At 42.5% G+C, this 22,178-nt stretch overlaps 1 long non-coding RNA gene and 1 pseudogene across 1 annotated transcript in view; one reads left to right on the top strand and one right to left on the bottom strand.

Moving 5' to 3' along the window:
• Positions 1-4,396: 4,396 nt before the first annotated feature.
• LOC148122599 (uncharacterized) overlaps positions 4,397-22,178 on the bottom strand; it is a 54,646-nt gene continuing 36,864 nt past the window's right edge. The window contains exons 2-3 of the long non-coding RNA XR_015737443.1: positions 4,718-4,746; positions 4,397-4,457 (exon numbers count right to left, since the gene is read on the bottom strand). This is a non-coding gene — a long non-coding RNA (uncharacterized LOC148122599). The remainder of the gene's footprint in view (positions 4,458-4,717; positions 4,747-22,178) is intronic.
• On the top strand, positions 10,719-11,609 carry LOC148122600 (small ribosomal subunit protein uS5 pseudogene; annotated as a pseudogene).

The raw sequence follows: 22,178 nt of genomic DNA, 5'->3' as shown, positions 1-22,178 counted from the left end.
TAGACCAGGCTGTCTTTGAACTCACAGAGATCCTCCTGTCTCTGCCTCCCCAGTGCTGGGATTAAAGGTGTATGCTACCACACCTTGAACTCACAGAGATCTGTCTCTGCCTCCCAGGCATTGGGATTAAAGGCGTGTACTACCACACCTTGAGGTCACAGAGGTCAATCTACCTCTACCCCTTGAAGTCACAGAGGTCAATATGCCTCTGCCTCCCAGGAATTGGGATTAAAGGTGTGTACCACCACACCCAACTACTCTCTTTCTTCCTCTTTTACCCTAAGAACTTTAACCTTTAGCCTGTATATATTTTTAACACATAGTAAACCATTTAGAGGTTTTCTTTGTCTTTGAACCTCTCTTTACTGTATCTCTCTCTCTTTTTTATGACCACATGAGTCTAAAACCGTGGCTTTGACGGTTAGACCCAGTCCATTTTTTAGCTTTCCAGACTCATATTAGAGGTACCATTGGAGCCTTTTACTGCCACAACTCTATGGCGTTTCAAGGTCCCTGCCAGCAAACAAGCTGGAGCATTCTGCTCACAGACCACACTCAGTCGGACTGCCTGCCTGAAAGAGTCAGAGTTTGCCCTGGCAGGACGGCCCAGAAAGACGGCATTTTAAAACAGCGCAGCGTTTTTCCTGCTACGACTGAAAACCGAAAAGCATGCGTTCAGCTTTTCATCAATACCATTTAAGTGTTTCGCGGCAGGACCTCTTAATGAGCTACAAAGTTTTGCAGCTAAAGCTGAGTCAGGAAGCCTCTCTTAAATGAGAGCATTGCTTGCCTCTAGCAAGCAGAACAGACCCGAGAAATTGCTGCCACCAAGAAAACATGCTTTACTCTATTCTTTCCCAAACTTTCTTAAGCTTTCTGTGGATTCAGTTATCCACGTTGGCGCCATATGTAACATGAGGGCCGGCTTGTTGGGGTTTCCGTCCCGCCCGGTACCCCAACAGCCGGCAAATCCCAAAGAGAAATTACACACAGGACTCCATAAGGTTATAAACTGATTGGCCCATTTGGTCAGGCTTCTTGTTAACTCTTATAAATTATCTTAACCCATTATTCTGATCTATGTTAGCCACATGGGCTCAGTACCTTTCTCAGTGTGACAGCTTACATGTTGCCTCTTCGGTGTTCTGCGCAGGAGTGGCTGAGGGTTTCCTGTGTCCCAGAATACTCCCAGTCTCTTTACTCCACTCCTACTTCCTGTCTGGCTTTCCCGCCTATACTGCCTGCCTGGCCAATCAGCGTTTTATTAAAATATGATTGACAGAATACAGACAATTCTCCCGCACCAGAACGCTGTAATCATAAGGTTTCCAATACCATTTACCTTTTCCTATATTTAACTCCTTGTGCTTGCTTTTTAGAGGAGACAAAATCTGTGGAAGTGAGATATTGTTTACTACAAGTCTTTCAGTCCTCCTCCCACCGCCAGATGGCGTTTCTCTATGTAATAGTTTTGTCTATCCTAGGTTGGCCTAGGAACTTACCCACATCCTGCTGCCTCTGCCTGTCCTGTGCTGGGATTTAAAGGTGTGAACCACACCCAGCAAATGTTTTCTATACATATGTATACAGTGTGTGTGAGAGTGTGTGTGTGTGTGTGTGTGTGTGTGTGTGTGTGTGTGCAGTGTATGCACATGATAAGAAACTAACTACCTTGGGAGTCCATTTGTATACAGTGTGTGTGAGAGTGTGCATGTGTGCAGTGTATACACACGATAAGAAATAACTGCGCTGGGAATCCTTATTGTCCACCTGATCTCAAAATGATCAATTCAGTCAAGTAAGCAATTGAATATCTTCGAATTTCAATTTCTCATTATAAATAAAAACATTAAAAGCAGCGATAATCTCTCTCTCTCTGTGATAAGATTTGTTTAGATACATAACAGTGCTAGTATTTTTATTGAGTTATTATTATTAATTTTATACTATGTGTATGGGTGTTTGTGTGCATGTATATCTTTGTACCATTTGCAGGCCTGGTGCCTGGAAAAGGCAGAAGAGATCAGTTGGCCTGGAGCTGGTGTTCGAGATCGTTGTGAGCCATCATGTGTGATGTGTGTGCTGGGAATCAACCTGGGTCCCTGGAAGAGCCACCTGTGCTCTTAACCCCTGAGCCATCTCTTCAGCTCCAATACTATTTATTATAAATACTCTGTATTATTATTTGAATTTATTGTTGAAATTACTTCAAATAATAATAGATTGAGTTTTTTTGGGGAAAAAATGATTTATTCCGTGATACGGAGAAAGCAAAGTTCACAGACCTGTGCTCTCATTTGTATCATAGTCCATTACATACTAACACTACTTTACTCCGGCGATTTTAGTAAATGTAGAATTTAAGAACAAACGTCCCTTTATGACCTGTTTGTATAAATTTTACATACACTTAAAACGTTTTGCTTTGTATCACCATAGAACGTTCATCTGGCAAGGGATAAAGATAGAGATAGAGACCCACAATGGAGCACTGGACTGAGCTCCCAAAGCCCAGACGAAGAGTGGAAGGAAGAAGAGTATAAGAAAGGAAGGCAGGACCGCGAAGGCTGCATCCACCCACGGAGACTGTGGAACGGATCTAGTGGGAGCTCACCAAGACCAGCTGCACTGGGAATTGACAAGCATGTGATCAAACTGGACTCTGACAATGGCTGACAATGAATATGGCTGACAATGAGGGCGAACTGAGAAGCCAATGATAATGACACTGGATTTTGATTCTACTGCATGTACTGGCTTTTTGGAGCCTAGTCTGTTTGAATGCACACCTTCCTAAGAGAGAAATGGGGGTGCCTTGGACTTCCCAAAAGACAGGTCACCCCGACTTCTCTTAGAACTGGAGAGCGAGGGGGAGGGCGAGTGGGTAGTGGGATGGAAATGGGAGGATGGGAGGAGGTGGAAATTTTAAATTAATTAATTAATTAAAAAAATAAAAAAAGTTTTGCTTTTCCATATCTTGTACATTAAAGTTCACTCAAGATAGGTTTATTTACTGAAGAAATGCTTATAGACTGATAATGGTCAGGATTATGATTATCAGATTATTTGGGCTTGGACTACATCACTGTACTAAAGTGGCTTAGACCCTGGTCCTTGTACAACTCACATTCTCTGTCAGTCAGGCCGACAATAAACAAGAAAATATATACAAGTAAAACGTCCCGTGGAAGAAAAGGAAATGTGCTTTCTGGGTGGAGGGGATAAGTTCAGTGGTCAGGGTTTTCCTCCTCACAGACATGCAAGCCTAAGACCTATTCCCACATTCTCAGCATCATAAAGGAAATTAAAATCTTAAAAACAAAAGAAAAAATCCGTTAGGAAAATATTAAAGCAGTGTATCTCAAATTCTTTTATATTTTATCCCCTAAAGTGCCTGCTTGAATTTAAAAGACATTTTCTTGTAATTGTCATCCCCAAACCTTAATGTCACAGAGATAGAGGTGACTGTTCAACATGTTCTGTGGAGAGTGATGCTTACATTTTCAACCCTTGACAAGGGGTCTTCTCCCTCTGTGGGTGACCTCTTACCTGGGAAAACGCAGCTTTCACAGAACAGCTACCAAGTAGCATGAAGAGACGGGGCGGACAGGTCTACCAATCAATCAGAGCTGAGGGCTGATGAAAATGTGTGAAAAATATGTTTAGTAGCAGAAGGTGGCTAGGGGGGTGGGGAGGCTGGAAATGTGGGGCATGTGTCAACAGTAGGAGGATGAAGACAAACGGGGGCGCTCCAAGACGTCTTTCACAGTCTCTGTGGTTTGTGGAAGTACCTTCGGGGGCCAGATAGGAGATGAACACGCAGAAAGAAACAGAGATGCTTGAAATTGGAAAGTGAACATTAGTGCATCAGTTGGATGGCAGCTTTCTTTCTAAAAAGGTATTTTTCTTATTTTTTAATTGCATTTTTTTAATTGTATTCTCAAAGGCCAGAGTCCTTGGATTCCCCTGGAGCTGGAGTTACAGATGGCTGTAGATCACCTGGTGTAGGTGTTGGGAACTGACTCATGTCCTCTCAAACCCTTTACAAGAGCATCACGTGGTCTGAAGGACCAGCCAGGCTCTCCAGCCCCTGGTGGGGGAGCCCCTTGCTGTCTGAGAGCCGCTCAGACCTCTCAGTTAGACTCTCAAATGATGGACTTCCATTTATCAGGACAATGATGGTATCTGTCTCGTCGACGAGAGCCGCTCAGACCTCTCGCTTAGACTCTCAAATGAAATGATGGACATCCAATTATCAGGACAACGATGGTCTCCGTCTTGTCATCGACCGCGTCTTTTCAGCCAGAAAGCGCTAACTTCAAGGTCATCTTGGAAAGTTCACTTCCTTCACAGGGTGACAGTGGCTTTTTTTTTTTTTCACGGACTCTGTTTAAGAAAAGTAAATTTCCATGTTCATGTCATGAAGGAATTGCTTTATGTTGAAAAGTCTTTTCTACCTGTTTAATGATAAGACTGGTTCTGTCTGGTCACACCTGCTTTTTTTACCCCCGAGCGTCTTGCTAATGAGCTTCCAAGGCAGAGTTATTGCTCGTTTTATGCATCTGAATCCCTGTTGGGCACAGAAGACCCGGTTTCATCATTTTTTAATATTTGAGTTCTGTGTGTTTTCTCTATTTTTTTAATTAAAGACTAAAAATTTAAAGTTATTTAGTAACATCTTCACGGAAGTAAGCAAGCAGTGACACCCCAGACACACCTCTATTTGTAAGAAGGATGGCCTTTCACCTCTTTCTCTGGAGTTAAGAACATTGAAATCAGTTTCATAGACTGTAGTGGTGGGCTGCGGGCAGGCCTGCTTTTCATCCCGCCCAGCTCCCGCACGGCTAGCTTAGTCCTGGAAATAACAACACACAAATTGTATTCATTTAAATACTACCTGGCCCATTATCTCTACAGAGTTAGTTACTGGCTAACTCTCACATCTTGATATTAACCCATTTCTAATAATCTGTAGCACCACGAGGTGGTGGCTTACCGGAAAAGATTCAACATGTCTGACCTGGTGGCTGGCTCCATGGCTTCTGCCTCATAGCCCTCTTCCCAGCATTCTGTTCTGTTTTCTCCGCCTACCTAATTTTCTGTCCTATCAAATGGGCCAAGACGTCTCTTTATTGACCAATGAAAATAACACAATAGACATATAACCCTCCTCCATCAATAGACTGACTTGAATTCAGACAGAAGATCATTTTCCCTGATTCAGTTTTCACAGTCTGCGTGATAATTTCAAATATATCATTACAAAATGAAATTACTCTTACATACAAATACATGAATAAATAAATATAACTTACAAAATAGCTCTACCAAATACTCCTTGCCATTATCCAAATCCTCAACTCTCCGACTCCCGACACCTGTGTAAAGACTGTAGTGAAACCTGGGAGACTAAAATGTTTTCCCTGACTTAAAACATTGACAATTTAATTTTTGTAACGAGCAACTGGAAAGAGTCATGACCCACACACCTGCCACAACTGGAAGGCAATCACATTGGGAACGGCCTCATTGCTGACGTCAGGACGCTCACTCAGAATGGGATACTGCAGCATGGTGTTGTGCTCCTATTTCCTGACCAGGCTTCTGGTCTCTTCTCTTCCACCCCCAGGTCTTGCCCTTCATGAATGACCTCTTGTTTACCTTCCACATTTCTTTCACTCAGCATACTGCATCCTCTGAAAGACAGGAGAGCTGATTCCAACCAGTGTAGAACACAAGTATATTTCTGCACACGAAAGCCAATATAGCACACAATATCGACAGAGGGAAGACGGCAGTCTCAGGCTCATCTCGGGGAACACAGAAACAGCCTTTGACAAGATTACATGCCACTTGATGGTGAGGCATTTAACAAACTAGGTGAAGAAACCCCTCCACTCACACAGTGAACACCATTTATAAAAAGTCAGAGGGTAGGACTCAGAACAAGTGTGCATACCCCTGCTGGTCAATAAACACACTGCTGTTCAACATAGGACTGGAGGTCGTAGGTGTAGGACCCAGCCATGACAAGCTCCATACTGGTCAGAGGCTAAGTAATTGACCCTAATCAATACTTGGTTCCAAGAAAGACCAAACACTGAGACTACCCAGAAGCAAAGGAAATTCCTAATGTGTGCAGATAGGATCACCTGCCAGCACACACCCATCCCTTTTAACCAGGACACCCCGAGACAAATGTCAGCCATTCAGGGGTCCTGAAACTTTAAAATCCCTCACCTCAACCTCTGCTATTATAAAAACAAACAAACAAACAAACAAAATACAAAAAACAAAAAACAAAACCACACAGCTGTGCTCAGGGCTCTCAGATCACTAATACATGGGGCACACTGAGAGCTTGAGTTTGCCAGCTTGTGTAAGAATAAAGGCTAATATGGGACTCGGTCTCCTTGTTAGTGTTTGGGGGACTCCGCAGATCTGGGTATAACAACAGACACACAAAAGACGTAAACAACAGAGATATCTCTATTAGAGAAGATATCCAACCATTCTCTGTTAGCAGGGAACAAACTCCTTAAAAGTTACATTTTTTATTTATTTGTGTGTGTGTGTGTATGCGTTTATGTGTGTACATGCCATGGCACACATGTGAAGCTCAGGGGACAACTAACAGAAGTCTACTACATGGGTCCTGGGGGTCAAACTCTGGGTCCTCTGGCTTGGCAGCAGGCACTCTGGTCACCGAGGCAACTTACTGGACCTAGAACATATTATGTATAAAAACTATAAAAGATTCTCTGTGTGTGTGTCTCTGTCTCTTTCTGTGTTTGTGTCTGTCTGTCTGTCTCTGAGATCAGAGTCCATAGTCGTAGGGCAGAGGTAGCAAGCCGACATGGTAGTTGGAGCAGGAAGCTAAGAGCTCTCCACATCTTGAAACACAAGCATGAAACAGAGCAAACAGGAAGTGGGATGGGACCTATGATCGCAAAGCCTGTCCCCAGTGACATATTTCCTCCAGCAGGGCCACATCTCCTACCCCTCCCCAAACATCACCACCACCTGGGGTCCAGATTTTCAAATGCTCAGGACCAAACAGGACATTGTTCTTCTTTAAAACATCACACTCACCTGTGTACATCACTTACCATGAGCAATTCGAAGAGAAAACTAAAATAGCTCCATTAACAATACCATGGAACAGGCTAAAATAGGAATAAACCAAATTGTAATGTGAATGCTTTATATAGTGAAGTCAGAAAACAGAATCAAATTAAAACAAACACTAAGAAGTGACATCTTAGGTTAATGGTTTGGATGAATTAAATATTGGCACGGCCATACTAACAAAGCGACCTACAGATTCAAAGCAAATCCTTAATGATGTCGTCTACTAGAGCTTCATGGATTTTAAACACTCAGAACACTTTGAAAACACACAAAGCTGGAGGACCCAGGAAGGCGTATATGAAAATATATTAGCAATCCAAAACAGCAAAATAAGTATTGTAGTGCCATAGAGAAAAATAAAGCAAGGTAGAGGATTGCAGAACAGTGAGTATTATTAAATGTTCACAGGATCTTGACTGTGGGAGTGAAGGGGACAATTCCTTGGGCCAATGAGGATGGGAGAACTGGAGGAGCACGCAGGTTTGGGTGTTATTGCTCAGCATATAAAGCAATGAAGTCAGAATGAATTAAGGAGCTAAAAGCCTACGATTGCAAATTCGTGTAAGGAAAGATAGGAAAGTACTGAGATTGTGTTTTGCGCTGACTCGTTGGATGTGTGGTGAAAAGCACAATAAAGACAGTAAGTAGTCGACTGAGGTTGGGTGAACGTTGAAGGTGTTTTTCATCTGTGAGAGCTGAGAGTGAATGCAGAGCTGCGGGAGTGTTTCCCGGGGAGACCGGCAAGGGTGGCGCGAGCCGGCGTCGTCTCCAGTAGTTGAGAGGCTGCGGTTCCTTGGAGACAGTGTGCGGAAGGCTAGTGTTGTGCTCAGGTTTAGATTACAGAAACGTAAGGTGGGTTTAGTTCTGCCGCTAAGGTTCTGCCCTGTTCCTTCAGGGCTGGAGGCACTGACGTCACGAATTTCTTCCTCAACTACCAAGTAAACAAGCATCTCGGTCGCCGGTTCTGGTGGCGCAGGCCGGTAGGATTTGCTGAAGGAGGCAGAGGCAGGTGGATCTGGAGTTCGAGGCCAGTCTGGACTACACATTTTTTCCTTCACTTTTCAACAAAAATTCTTCAAACTATGTTTACAACACCTACAAACAACTAGCAACTAATGCCCAACAGCCCAACAGTCACAAGACCGCTTATCCTTCTCCTCACACCGGGCCCTGCTCTCCTACCCGCATGCCACACTCTCAACCTGTACCAGCTTCTCCAGACGCACAGGCCTCAGCTCCACATGCTGCTCACAAGACCCTGCCCATGCACTCGCCGACCCTCACTCATGCCCATTATAGACACTGTCTCTAAGAATACACAATCTGCCCTTTTAGACTTTAAGGCAGATGCCCACTAGAACCCAGAAGAAGTGACAATGGTATGATGAATATATTCTAACTTTCCAAAATCTATTAAATGAAATACATCCATTTGCCAATTTTTGTTATTTTTTGCATGCCTTTAGGGTTTGTTTTTGCAGGTAAAGGAATTTGATTATAAAAGGAACAAACAGGACAGCTTTTTATAATTTCCTTCGCTTGTTGCCAAGTAACAGAATTTTTTTCTTTAATCCCCTACTGTTAACATGATGTAGCTTATGAAATTTAGAGACTTTCAACACACTTCCTATTAATAATGGGAGGGATTCCAGTGAATACTGAAATCGTCCATGTTTAATTTCCAATTCCTTAAAATATCCAACCTTAATAAGTAGGAGAAACATAAATCAAACAAACAAAAATCAAAAGCAAACAAACAAAAACAAACAAACAAACAAAAACCCAGTGCATTAACATGATACAGGAAAATAAACAGCCCAGTGGAAGGCTGGGTGCTACATCCATAGTTAAACATTCTGTTGCTAGAATGAAGCCAATCAGGCTTTCACCCAAGACCAAATCATTCTGTAATCAAATCTCTCTGAGTGGAATCCATTGTTATCTCCCTAAGGGACCTGAACCTTAGTGGACTCCCTAGACTTTTGTTTGAGGTAAAACATCTACTTCTCTATTCCTAAAATATAAGGGCTGGATATTAGCCACACCTGTTGACAATAATCTTGAGAAAGCAAAGGTGAGACCTTTTGAGACAATATTTTTGAGACAATAACATTAAAAGAATAGAGATTAGTTCCAACTCTATGAATAGAGTCAATTTCCCGGTCACTGGCCTTTGGTCAAGGTGGAAATAGGCTCACATATTTGGGTCTCCACAGTAATTGATCAGTTTTTCCTTTTTTTTTTTTTTCTAATGGTCCAGGCAATTCAGTATAAGATCGAATCTGAGTAATATAAAGTGGGCAATTTCCTTTTCAGATTGTCTGTTGTAGTTGCACAAATAATAAAGTTAATTCTGAATCATTAGGAATAAGTTTAACAGTTTCTATAAGCAACACAACTCTTTTTGCATATTGGGAATCTATTATTTTATGTTGAGACGTTCCTTAAAATCTAGTAAAACCATCAGAATGGCTTACAGCTCTGAGTTTTGGACTGAGTCATGTGGACTTTGAACAACCTTACTGTTGTTCCCTGCTTTATAAACAGACATTTCTGATTTGTTTGCACCAGTATAAAATGTAACCGCACCATAAATAGGTGCCCTTCTCACTATGCAGGGAAGAATCCAGTTAGTTCTTTTTATAAACTGAATTTGCTTACTCTTTGGATACTTGTTGTTAATATTTTTTAAGAAGCCACGACAAGCTCTTTGCCAATCATCATTAATCACCCACATTTGCCTAATTTCAGCATTGGTATGTGATGCCGTAATCTTAGCTGTATCCATACCGAACAATTGACAAAGTCTTAATCTTCCTTCTATAATTAGTTTAGAAATTTTTTTCTGTGGGTGGTGCTCGAGAATTGTCTGTATTCTGTCAATCATACATTTTAATAAAACGCTGATTGGCCAGGCAGGAAGTATAGGTGGGTCAACCAGACAGGAAGTAGAGGCAGGGCGCAGGAATATTCTGGGAAGCAGGAAGCTCCCTCTGCCATTCCTGCCCAGATCACTGAAGAAGCAACATGTGAGCTGACAACTGAAAAAGGTACCGAGCCATATGGCTAACATAGATAATGATAATGGATTAATATAAGTTACAAGGACTAATAAGAAGCCTGACCTAATGGGCCAATCAGCTTATAACCTAATATAGACTCCGTGTGATTTTCTTTGGAACTTGCTGGATGTGGGGTACCAGGCGGGATAGAAACCCCAACAAGCCAGCCCCTCATGTTACATGTGGGTCTTTGATTTTTTACTGTTTGTGAGCTAAGAAAATCAATTCTAAAATATTATTCCCTCGCTGCATAACAAGCCCAGTATGGAAATGATTTGAAGGTAAAATTGCCCAACTAAACCTCTTTGTTATGTCTCATCTATCCACATAGGCTTTTGTAATTTTTATTCTACCAAGGTCAACTTTATGTCAGCCTCAGCTGTTAACTGTCTTGGATTGTTTAATTCTGAGTCACCTTGCAAAATTTGAAACAAATTAGTTAATTTTGAGTACACAGTCCAATTGTAGGCTGCAACTAGTTTTAAAAAGTCATTAAGAGGCTTCTTCTTCTTCTGGAAAGCACCAATGGTGGATGACACCGGTGCAGCAGGGGGGCCCGGAAGCTCCGGGGGCCCAGGATTAGGAGGCCATGGTGGCTTCCACGGAGGATTTGGTAGCGGTCTGAGGGGCCGCGGCTGTAGTCGAGGCCGTGGCCGAGGCCGTGGGTCTCGCGGAGGTAAAGCTGAATACAAGGAGTGGATTCCCTTCACCAAGCTGGGCCGCCTGGTTAAGGACATGAAAATCAAGTCCCTAGAGGAGATCTACCTGTTCTCCCTGCCCATTAAGGAGTCCGAGATCATTGACTTTTTCCTGGGAGCATCCCTAAAGGATGAGGTTCTGAAGATCATGCCCGTGCAGAAGCAGACTAGGGCAGGCCAGCGGACCAGGTTCAAGGCTTTCGTCGCTATTGGGGACTACAATGGTCACGTGGGTCTCGGTGTTAAATGCTCCAAGGAGGTAGCCACTGCCCTCCGAGGGGCCATCATCTTGGCCAAGCTTTCCATTGTCCCTGTGCGGAGAGGCTACTGGGGGAACAAGATTGGCAAGCCCCACACTGTGCCTTGCAAAGTGACAGGCCGCTGTGGTTCTGTGCTGGTGCGTCTCATTCCTGCCCCCAGAGGCACTGGCATAGTCTCAGCTCCTGTGCCCAAGAAGCTACTGATGATGGCTGGCATTGATGATTGCTACACATCAGCCAGGGGTTGCACTGCCACCCTGGGCAACTTTGCCAAGGCCACCTTTGATGCCATCTCTAAGACCTACAGCTACTTGACCCCTGACCTCTGGAAAGAGACTGTGTTCACCAAGTCTCCTTATCAGGAATTTACTGACCACCTAGTGAAAACCCACATCAGAGTCTCTGTTCAGAGGACCCAGGCTCCAGCTGTGGTCACCACATAAGGGTTTTTATACAAGAAAAAAATAAAAGTGAATCAAGTCTGTTAAAAAAAAAAGTCATTAAGAGTATGCAATCAGTCTCTCATAATTTGTGACTTCTGTGGTTGAATATTTAGTGTAGGTACCCAGGTCTTTTTCCCTTTTCTTCCTTGGCGATTCGCAGGGCCATTTGACCTCTGGCTCCCTGGAGATTCTGCACTAGCACTGGCTTGAGGGTATAGCTTAGGAAGAATTTGACTCTCTTTGTTATGGTAATTCCACCTGTAATCAAGGTTCTAGCAGTGGGCCCTATACACCTGTCATGCCTGCCCCTCCCAGCTGATTCTGCCTGAGGCGCCGGGCACCTGTAATCTCCTTCTACTGCTCCTGATGGGAGGAGACCGTGCCCTTTTGAACCCTCTTGCCCACTGGTATAAATACCCGACTTGAGTTTAATAAAGTGGCCATTTACTCTTTGGTAAGTGAGCAAGGTCTCTTTTGTGTGTGTCTGTTTTAACCCTCAGGACAATCGTCCATTCTCGTGGACTTGAGTTCAGGAAAGCGCGCGCCTGGATCGGGTGTGGGTATCCACAGAAAAGTGCGGAGGCTTACAATTTAGTTTACTTAATTTATAGCCTAAATAGCTTAGAGAATCTCCTCTTTGTACTTTTTAATATTTTTTTGATCTATGATCTCCAATAAGGTAAATTTTTGTGTACTGCTTTAAACTTTCTTTTTGAGGTATCTGTACCAGAAACATTCAATAAAATAGTGTCCAGATAATGACAGATAATAAATTGAGGAGAATGTTTAGGTACTGCCTTTAGTGGTTGATTTACAAACTATTGACACAAAGCTTAGCTATTTGCCATACCCCGTGGAAGGATATTCCAGTGATATCTTACTGATTGAGAATTGTTATAAGTGGGAACTGTAAAAGCAATTTTTTTTCTATCCTGTTCTTGTAAAGGAATAGTAAAAAGCAATCATGCAAATCAAAAAGTATAATAGGCCAGTTTTGGGGCAATAAAGAAGGTAAAGGGATCCCAGTCTGTAAAGGTCTCATATGTTGAATTATTTTATTAATAGTTTCTAGATCAGTTAACATTTTTCAGATTTTTTTTAAAGAACTGGTGTTTTATTTTTATTTTTTATTTTCTCCACTCCTTCCTCTATGTATACAACATGCATGCCTACAGGTCAGAAGAGGGCAGCAGATCTCCTTGTAAGCTAGGAACTGAACTCAGGACCTCTAGAAGAACAACCCACACTCTTAACCTCTGAGCCATTTCTCCAACCTGATTTTTTTTTAAAGACAAATACTGGGGAATTTTAAGGACTAGTAGTTTCCTCAGTGTGTTTTCTTCTAACTGTTTTTAACTGTTATTTCACAAGTTCCTAAAATGTCTGCAATTGTTCTTTAGTTAAGGGCCGCTCTATCCGCACAGGCTTCTTTCTTAGCCCTTTGAAAGGCAGAGCAGTGAGGCTGTCAGTGGTGGCCCAGGCTATAAAGTTGGACATCCGACTGCTGTCCTGTTTGCCTTCCTATAACTTGTAGAGCCTGTGACCTTTCTTTATATTTTTCCTGATGCCCCTTCCAGGAATAGATCCCAATTTAAAATTCAAATTAGAAGTTGATTCTGAAATTGTAGGAATATTAATTTGAGCTCCCCATTGTTGTAACACATCTCTTCTTCATAGATTTAAGGCCATATCAGCCACATAAGGCTTCAAAATTCTTACTTGTTGTTTAGGCCCTATACATTCAATCCATTTACACTCTGTTTTACTTGAGACAAGGTTCCAAAACCCACAATTTGAGTGGAGACTTCTTGTAGAGGCCAGTTGAGATCCCAGGATTCTTGTGAAATTATAGATACACAAGCATCAGAATCCAATAATCCTTTAATCTTTTTTAATATTTATTTATTAATTATGTATACAGGCAACATTCTGTCTGCCTGTATGCTTGCAGGCCAGAAGAGGGCAGCAGACCTCATTACAGATGGTTGTGATCCACCATGCGGTAGCTGGGAATTGAACTCAGGACCTTTGGAAGAGCAGGCAATGCTCTTAACCGCTGAGCCATCTCTTCAGCCCCTAATCCTTTAATCTTAACCCCATTTAATTTTATTTTCAATTTAGGCCTTTCATCATTTATGTCCATTTGCCAAAATACCCTTTTCAGTCCTTCCCAAACCTCCTGTCCTAGTCACTGGCGCTGCTTAGACTTTTAGCTATGGGTGGGTCAGCAACTGAGCGATTCTATCACCAGCCTCTATTTGCACACTCCTTTCTGCATATGCTGTAATAGTAATTTCTCCCTGGTAATCTTCATCTATAATTTTCTTGAGATATTGCTTCTACCAAAAATTATTCCTACTGTTCCTTGGGGGAAGAAGACCATATACCCCAGCGGCTATTTTATAACAAGGGATCTGTGGGGACAAAGTTAGATGTCTGCCAACTACCAATTCCAAAGCAGTGCTCCCTGAAGCAGCAAGCATTAAATCTCTAATGCTGAGTCTGTGTTCCCCCGGTGGTTCTGTTGATGAGCCACACAGTTGCTGGTGGGAAACTGCGAACTCTTATCTGTTAATGTGTGGTGAGGGTGCTGCAGGCAGGCCTGCTTTTCATCCTGCCCAGCTCCCGCATGGCTAGCTTAGCCCCAGAAATAATAACACATAAGTTGTATTCATTTAACCACTGCCTGACCCATTATCTCTAGAGAGTTAGTTACTGACTAACTCTCATATCTTGATATTAACCCATTTCTAGTAATGTGTATAGCACCACGAGGTGGTGGCTTACCGGAAAAGATTCAGCATGTCTGACCTGGTGGCTGGCTCCATGGCATCTGCCCCATTGCCCTCTTCCCAGCATTCTATTCTGTTTACTCCGCCTACCTAATTTTCTGTCCTATCAAAGGGCCAAGGCAGTCTCTTTATTGACCAATGAAAATAAGACAATAGACAGATAACCCTCCTCCATCATTTCCCCTTTTTCTGTTTAAACAAAAAAGAAAGGCTTTCATTTTAACATAGTAAAATTACATATAACAAAACAGTTATCAAGCAAGAATTACAGTCACAATATTTATAACTATATCTTTATCATAGTAATGGAAAACTATAACTATGACTATCCATTCTTCAACTCCATCAAAGACTCCAGAAGGATATATTACCTAAGTAAAAAAGAAGTAAGCAACTTCCAAAACTCTAGAAATGACAGAGACATCTCGCTGTCTGGACAGTCACCCAAAGTTCCTCTGTATCGTTGGGGCATCCATTTTCGGCCTTTAGACCCATAATATCCAGCAGACATTTCCATGAAGCAGGAAATTTCATGGGCAGTTCAGTCACTATCTGCTGTGTCCTGCAGAATGTCTCACAGACTCTTTCATGAATCAGGAACCCCGAAAGATCATTTCACCTTTAGACAAGTTCAGCAGTCCTCTCTCTGCAGGTTCTCTGTGTCCAGTTTATATAACAGTCCAGGCAAGAGCAGTTTCTTGCCCAAATGGCTAACCAACTCCATAAGGAGCCTCTTCGATGCCCATCTTCCTCTTGAAGTAGATTGGTGCTGCCAGGTGCAGACGTGTCTCATTGTCATGAAAAGTCCTAAGTTATTAAAACATTAAATGCCATGTTCTGTAGTCTTTGAAAGATATGAATGTCTATCTGAAATATATCTATGCGTTTCTAGAAAATCAGACAAACATTACTACAAGCTTGACTATTATCGATGATTATCCATTAGCAACCTATATTTTTAATTATACATTGCATTTTTATATGAACTACAAATCAAAATCAGAAATATATACACATATAACAAAATTGACCTTAAAATTCATACCAATGCAAATTATTCATATCTATATCATATCCCCCTTTAAATGTAAAAGAACATTTATAAGCAATATTTGGGAATATAGACGTAGTTATTTCTCTCCAAATTTCTTCCTGCTGTATAGGGGCGCAGTTAATCAGGTCTTTCATGGTATAACCTGTCTGCCAGGTTCATCTTAGTCGGCAGTCGAGTGAAGTAATTTTTTGAGGGTGTTCACAGAAACCTTTCAGGAGGGCGTGGTCTATCATACCATATTGGGATAGAAGCAATCCACAGGGTCTCATCCTCTGTGAAAACAAAAGAAGAACCTCCTTTCCAAAGTATCATATCCTTAGATCCAAATTCAGAAGTCAAGGTATTTTCAACATATCTATCTTGGATTAGTTCAGTAGCATTTATAAACAAATATCTTTTAGCAGCTGTTGCTCCTTCCTCAGCATTAAAACAATTCAAAGAGAGAATAGTAGCATACAGTATCAAGATTCTCTGTTTATTTTCCATCTTTATTTTAACCTCTATTTCTTTTATTTTTACTTTTACTTTTTGAGACAGGTTCTCTGTATATCTTTGTCCTGGAATAACTCTGTAGACCAGGCTGTCCTTGAACTCAGAGATCCCACTGTCTCAGCCTCCCCAGCACTGGGATTAAAGGTGTGTGCTACCACACCTTGAACTAACAGAGATCTGTCTCTGCCTCCCAGGCATTGGGATTAAAGGCGTGTACTACCACACCTTGAGGTCACAGAGGTCAATCTACCTCTGCCCCTTGAAGTCACAGAGGTCAACCTACCTCTGCCTCCCAGGCATTGGGATTAAAGGTGTGTACCACCACACCCAACTACTTTCTTTCTTCCTTTTTTACCCTAAGAACTTTAACCTTTAGCCTACATATATTTTTAACTCATAGTAAACCATTTAGAGGACTTCTTCCTCTTTGAATCTCTTTTTACTGTATAGCTCTCTTTTTCTGACCACATGAGTCTAAGACTCTGGCTTTGACGGCTAGATCCAGTCCATTCCTTAGCTTTCCAGACTCATGGTAGAGGTACCACTGGAGCCTTTTACTGCCACAACTCTATGGCGTTTCAAGGTCCCTGCTAGCAAGCAAGCTATAGTATTCTGCTCACAGACCACACTCAGTCGGCTGCCTGCCTAAAAGAGTCAGAGTTTGCCCTGGCAAGACAGCCCAGAAAACCGGCATTTTCAAATAGCGCAGCTTTTTTCCTGGTACGACTGAAAACCGAAAAGCATGCTTTCAGTTTTTCACCAACACCATTTAAGTGTTTCGTGGGAGGACCTCTTAATGAGCTACAAAGTTTTGCAGCTAAAGCTGAGTCAAGAAGCCTCTCTTAGATGAGAGCCTTTGTTTGCCTCTAGCAAGCAGAGCAGACCTGAGAAATTGCTGCTACCAAGAAAACATGCTTTACTCTATTCTTTCCCAAGCTTTCTCAAGCTTTCTGTGGATTCAGTTATCCACGTGGGCGCCATCTTGGTGAGGGTGCTGCGGGCAGGCCTGCTTTTCATCCTGCCCAGCTCCCGCATGGCTAGCTTAGCCCCAGAAATAATAACACATAAGTTGTATTCATTTAACCACTGCCTGGCCCATTATCTCTAGAGAGTTAGTTACTGACTAACTCTCATATCTTGATATTAACCCATTTCTAGTAATGTGTATAGCACCACGAGGTGGTGGCTTACCGGAAAAGATTCAGCATGTCTGACCTGGTGGCTGGCTCCATGGTGTCTGCCCCATTGCCCTCTTCCCAGCATTCTATTCTGTTTACTCCGCCTACCTAATTTTCTGTCCTATCAAAGGGCCAAGGCAGTCTCTTTACTGACCAATGAAAATAAGACAATAGACAGATAACCCTTCTTCATCATTAATGTGCCCCAGCTAGGCCCCTCATCCAGTTTCCTGAAGGTAAAGGACTACCATGCATATATCACTCTTCGATCTACACTCCTTAGTCCAGTTTACATTTCCCACATTTCTTACAAATTATCCGGGAATGAGGCTTTCTAAATGATCATCCTCTAAAGAGGTATCCTTTTAAGTAACAGAACGCTAACATGCTTTCCTTAAATGTCCCAGTCTCCCAAGTTAAAACATCTTGTGTTCTTGGATTTAAGGCCATTAGCTATAGCTTATATAGCCATATTAGCATCATATTTTGCGGAGCCAATATCAGCAGTAGGCTTTAACTCACTGCTCTGAAGGAGCTCCCTGAGCCTTCAGGGGCCTTATGGCCTTTGATATTCTGTAGTAGCATTCTCAAAAGCCAAAGATTCAGATAAAACCTTACTAACATCTGGATCAGCTGCTGTTCTATGCACTGCTGAAGTTAATCTTTGTAAAAAGACACTGTAGATTTCTCCTGCACTTTGTGCGGTTTTTGATCTTTTCTCTGGCTCCTCCACCATATCCTATGCCCTTAAAGCCAATAGGCTATGCTGCACTACAGTGGCATCCAACTGCGTTTGTCTTTGGAGATTAGCATACTGTCCCTCTCCTGGTAATTGGTCCTTTACTCTCTTTCCTCCTCTAGTCTGACTGCCCTGTTCTGTGTCTGTGGCTTCCTCTCTCTCCAAGTAAGACATTGTAATTGAGGACTAGCTTTTTGTATAGCTGCCATGAGGTCCTTCCAGTCTTGCAGAATAACTCTATTCTGAGTAGCCCAGTGCCTTAAAACTTGTCTTACACAGGGAGAATGCGTTCCATAAGCTACTCCTGCTTCTTTTAATCCGTTCATACCTTTACTCTGTAGGGCTCCAATCAACCTCAGCCAACCCTGAGGCTGCTGATCATTTGCAGGCATACACTGCCTAATTCCTGGGAACACCCGTGGAGGTGTCCTTATCACCCTAAGCAACCATTCCTCAAATCCCTCAAAAGGTGGATCTACAATTAAACATTTCCCTTTCTTCTGTAGGGAAAGTTTTCCTTTCAATTCTCTCTCCTTCTCATTTTTTCTACTGAGAAGATTTCCCTTTGCATCTCCGTAGTTTTCCTTTTCTTTACTGGGACGTTTCCTTTTTTATCTTTTGTCTCGGGAGTTCTTGTGTTTTTAATCATGCAGTCTTCTCAACCTTTCTAATTCCTAAATCTGTTATTTCTAACGAAGGCGTAGGAAGAGTCATCTCCTGTGTGGTGGTTTTCCTCACTTTTAATGTCCTCTCAAACAGTTTTCTTATCGACCTGTGAAGGATCATTCTCCTCTGCTGGCTGAGCATTTCTAGCCTGAGTGTCTTCCCTTTTACTTTCCTTTCTACTTGTGATGCAGCTTTAAGTGACTCCTTACTCTGCAACGGCTCCAGAGCGTTTGATATTAAATTACATAAAGTACAAATTTTAATGGTGTGGACTCTCCTTTTTGACGACCTCTCTTCCAAGTTTCCACCTTCAGTTTCAATTGACCTTGAGGAGTTGCCTGAAACCACTTGCAATGGCATTTGATTAACGTCAAAAGCCCTGTAGCCGTTTTTCCTTCACTTTCACTTCATTTCCCTTTAACAGGTATTTTGATAACTGCATATACTGTCGTCCCTGAGATGGGAAGTTTCTTATGACCCTGCCAATCATGGGGTCCTCTGACCCTGAGAGCGTTCCTCCTAGTTCTCAATGCCCCCGGTCTCTCTGTCCTTCAAGCCCCAGTTGGGGGACAAAATGACGCGAATATTTTAGGCGCAGGTCTGAGACTTCAGAGACATCTGAGAATCAATGTAGCCTCTGCGACTTCGGGAGACTCAGTCTCAGAGAACTGAAGCGCTTTCCTCAGCATCTTTAACCCCCCTGTGTTTACATTTTAGCTGGTAGATTTCCATATCTCAAAACAAACTGATAGAAACTTCTGACAATACAATGCCAGGTGCAAATACCTAATTCATGAGGTACCACGGTTTTCCGGGTTTCCTCTAAACCAAGTTTTGCATACGCTTTGAATCCATGGGAAATGAAAAGTCTTTACAGCCAACAAATTTCTCCGCATACGCAATAAACCAAATCAGACCAAATCAAACAAAATTAGAAAAAGTCCAAGTTTAATGGATGCCAGCCCCGGTAAGATTCCCACAGGGCAGCGAAAGGTCTTTTAAGAAAGGAAGTCCTAGCGGCTGTGTGAAAATTCCGGGGCCAGTCCAGGTATAACTAAGGGCTACTGACGGATTTGCTTGTTCTCCCTCTGGCCTGGTGCCCGAGGGAAATTATACCACATAATGTGAGTGTTTTCTATAGTGGAAGTCAGAAGACACTGCTGAATCAAGTTAAAGCACACTAATAAATGACATCTTGGGTTAATGGATTGTACGAATTAATATTGGCACGGCCATACTAACAAAGCGTTTTATAGAGGCAAAGCAATCCCTATCAAAACCTTAATGCTATCTACCAGAACTACATATATTTGAAATATACAAAACACACAAACTTGGAGGACTTAGGTAGGCTTATGTGAAAATATAAACAACCTATAAAAACAAAGCAAACTATAAAACAAGGCAACCTATAAAAACAAAATATGTATGATATTGACATACAGAAAAATAAACCAGAGTAAAAAATTACTGAAGAATGAGTATTATCAAATGTTCACTTATAGGGTCTCACGATTTTGACAAGGGTAACAAAACCACACCGTGGGAGTGAGGGGGGACAGTCCCTTGGGCCAATGAGGATGGGAGAACTGGAGGAGCACGCAGGTTTGGGTGTCATTGTTCACCATATAGAGCAATGAAGTCAGAATGAATTAAGGAGCTAAAAGCCTACGACTGTAAATTCGTGTAAGAAAAGGCAGGAAAGTACTAATGGGATTGTATTTTGCGCTGACTCGTTGGATGTGTGGTGAAAAGCAGTGTGAAGACAGGAAGTAGGCGACTGAGGCTCGGTGAAGGTTGAAGGTGTTTTTGAGCGGTGAGAGTTGAGAGTGAATGCAGAGCTGCGGCTTAGGCACGAGCGGTACGGGAGTCGCGAGTGGAAGTCGCCTCGAGGCGGTGCGAGCCAGCTGTTCGGTGGAGAGAAGGGCGTGTGTGTCAGTGTGCAGTAGATTCGCGTTGTGTTTAGGTTGAGACGCAGGAAGGTGGGACTAAATCCTGCAACTATGGCTCCACCCTGGTTCTCGGTGGATGGGTCCAGTAACGTCATAGTACTTCATTCTCAAGTATCTATTTAACAGACCCCAACGCCGCCGGTTCTGGTGGCGCAGGCCGGTAGGATTTGCTGAAGGAGGCAGAGGCAGGTGGATCTGGAGTTCGAGGACAGCCTGGTCTACACATTTTTTTCCTCATCCTCGTCCCAAACCTCACCAACTCCTCTATTCGCCCACAATTATTGAAAATTATACTGGACATTTGGTCAGACAAATTTTTAGCTTTAATGCTCCTGCCTGTTGTTATTCTGGGTTTACTAGGATTAATAACTATGTAATATACAGTCTTTACAAGTCCAGAGGAAAACATGGCCAACTCAAGATAATGATGAGGAAGTTCTAAGCACTAAGAGTGACTGTTCTCTTCCTCCTCAGATTACAAATCACTGCTGTGCCAGGAGGTGGTGGTGGTGCACGCCTTTAATCCCAGCACTCAGGAGGCATCTCCGTGATCTGAGATCTTTGGAGAGAAAGAGACACTTGTGTCTCATTCTCAAAGGACAAAGTGATTTCTGAGGGCTGTGTTTCACACAACAATAGGACCTGCCAAAAGGAACCAAACCTGAAACCTTGTGTAATGACTCCTGACTGCTAATCCCGTCTCCATCACTTTACCATCCAGATCTCTGCACTCACTCTTTCTAGGCTGTGGGCCCCCACCCCACCCAGTCATAGTTAGTGGCACAAAGCATGGACTCCATAAAACTGGAGTGTAAGCTAACATGTCTGGAATTTTCTTGATTAATGAGAAGATGATCCTACATAGTATAAGAAGGCAAACTGAGCAAGCCAGGAGCAAGCCTCTACTAAGCAGACGCCGTCCATGGCTTCTACTTAAGTTCCTGCCTCGAGATTCCTGCCTTGAGTTCTTCACCTGACTTTGCTTCAAAGGCTTACTGTAAACTATAAACTGAAATGAACCCTTTCCTTCCCTGGTTTCTTTTGGTCATGATATTTACCATAGCTACAAAACCAGGACTAAGATACTTGGCAATGAACTGGTGGTCCACATGAGGTAGTTACTGACAAGCACACTGATTAAGCCAATTAAGACTTTTGAGTCTTTTATACAATTCAGAGGCTTGAGCCTCTGGAAGGTTTCTTGTTACCTGAGCTCAGGGATACAGCGCTTTAATAGACAAAACCATAATTACATCAGTGCCTGGCAGTCCCTGCGCTGTATTATAGTCATAAAGCGAGTGATGCTAAAGTGATCTAGAATACTTTGGAGGGATTTATTCAGCAATAGAACAAATACACTTTTTAATACAATAGATAATCAGAACAGTTTTATTTGCTTGCACCTTCGGCCCAAGTTCAGCTGTCTGGTTGCCTTAATGATGTCTCAGCATCTCTGGATATTTCTATTTACACAAAAACCAATTTAGAAAACGTCTTGGTCTAAACAAGCTCATTTCTTTACCTCTTACTCACTCAAGCAGTTATAACACCCGCTGCTTTCCAAAAGTCCGTCCTCGGTGAAATCTTGTTTCCCAGGGCTGAAGTGAATGCTGTAATCATAAGGTTTCCAACGCCATTTACCTTTTCCTATATTTAACTCCTGTGCTTGCTTTGCAGAGGAGGGAAAATCTGTGGAAGTGAGATATTGTTT

This window comes from Myodes glareolus, chromosome 3, assembly GCF_982192425.1.
Source record: "Myodes glareolus chromosome 3, mMyoGla1.1, whole genome shotgun sequence".
NCBI lineage: Eukaryota > Metazoa > Chordata > Mammalia > Rodentia > Cricetidae > Myodes > Myodes glareolus.
This window is presented reverse-complemented; position numbering and strand designations above follow the sequence as displayed.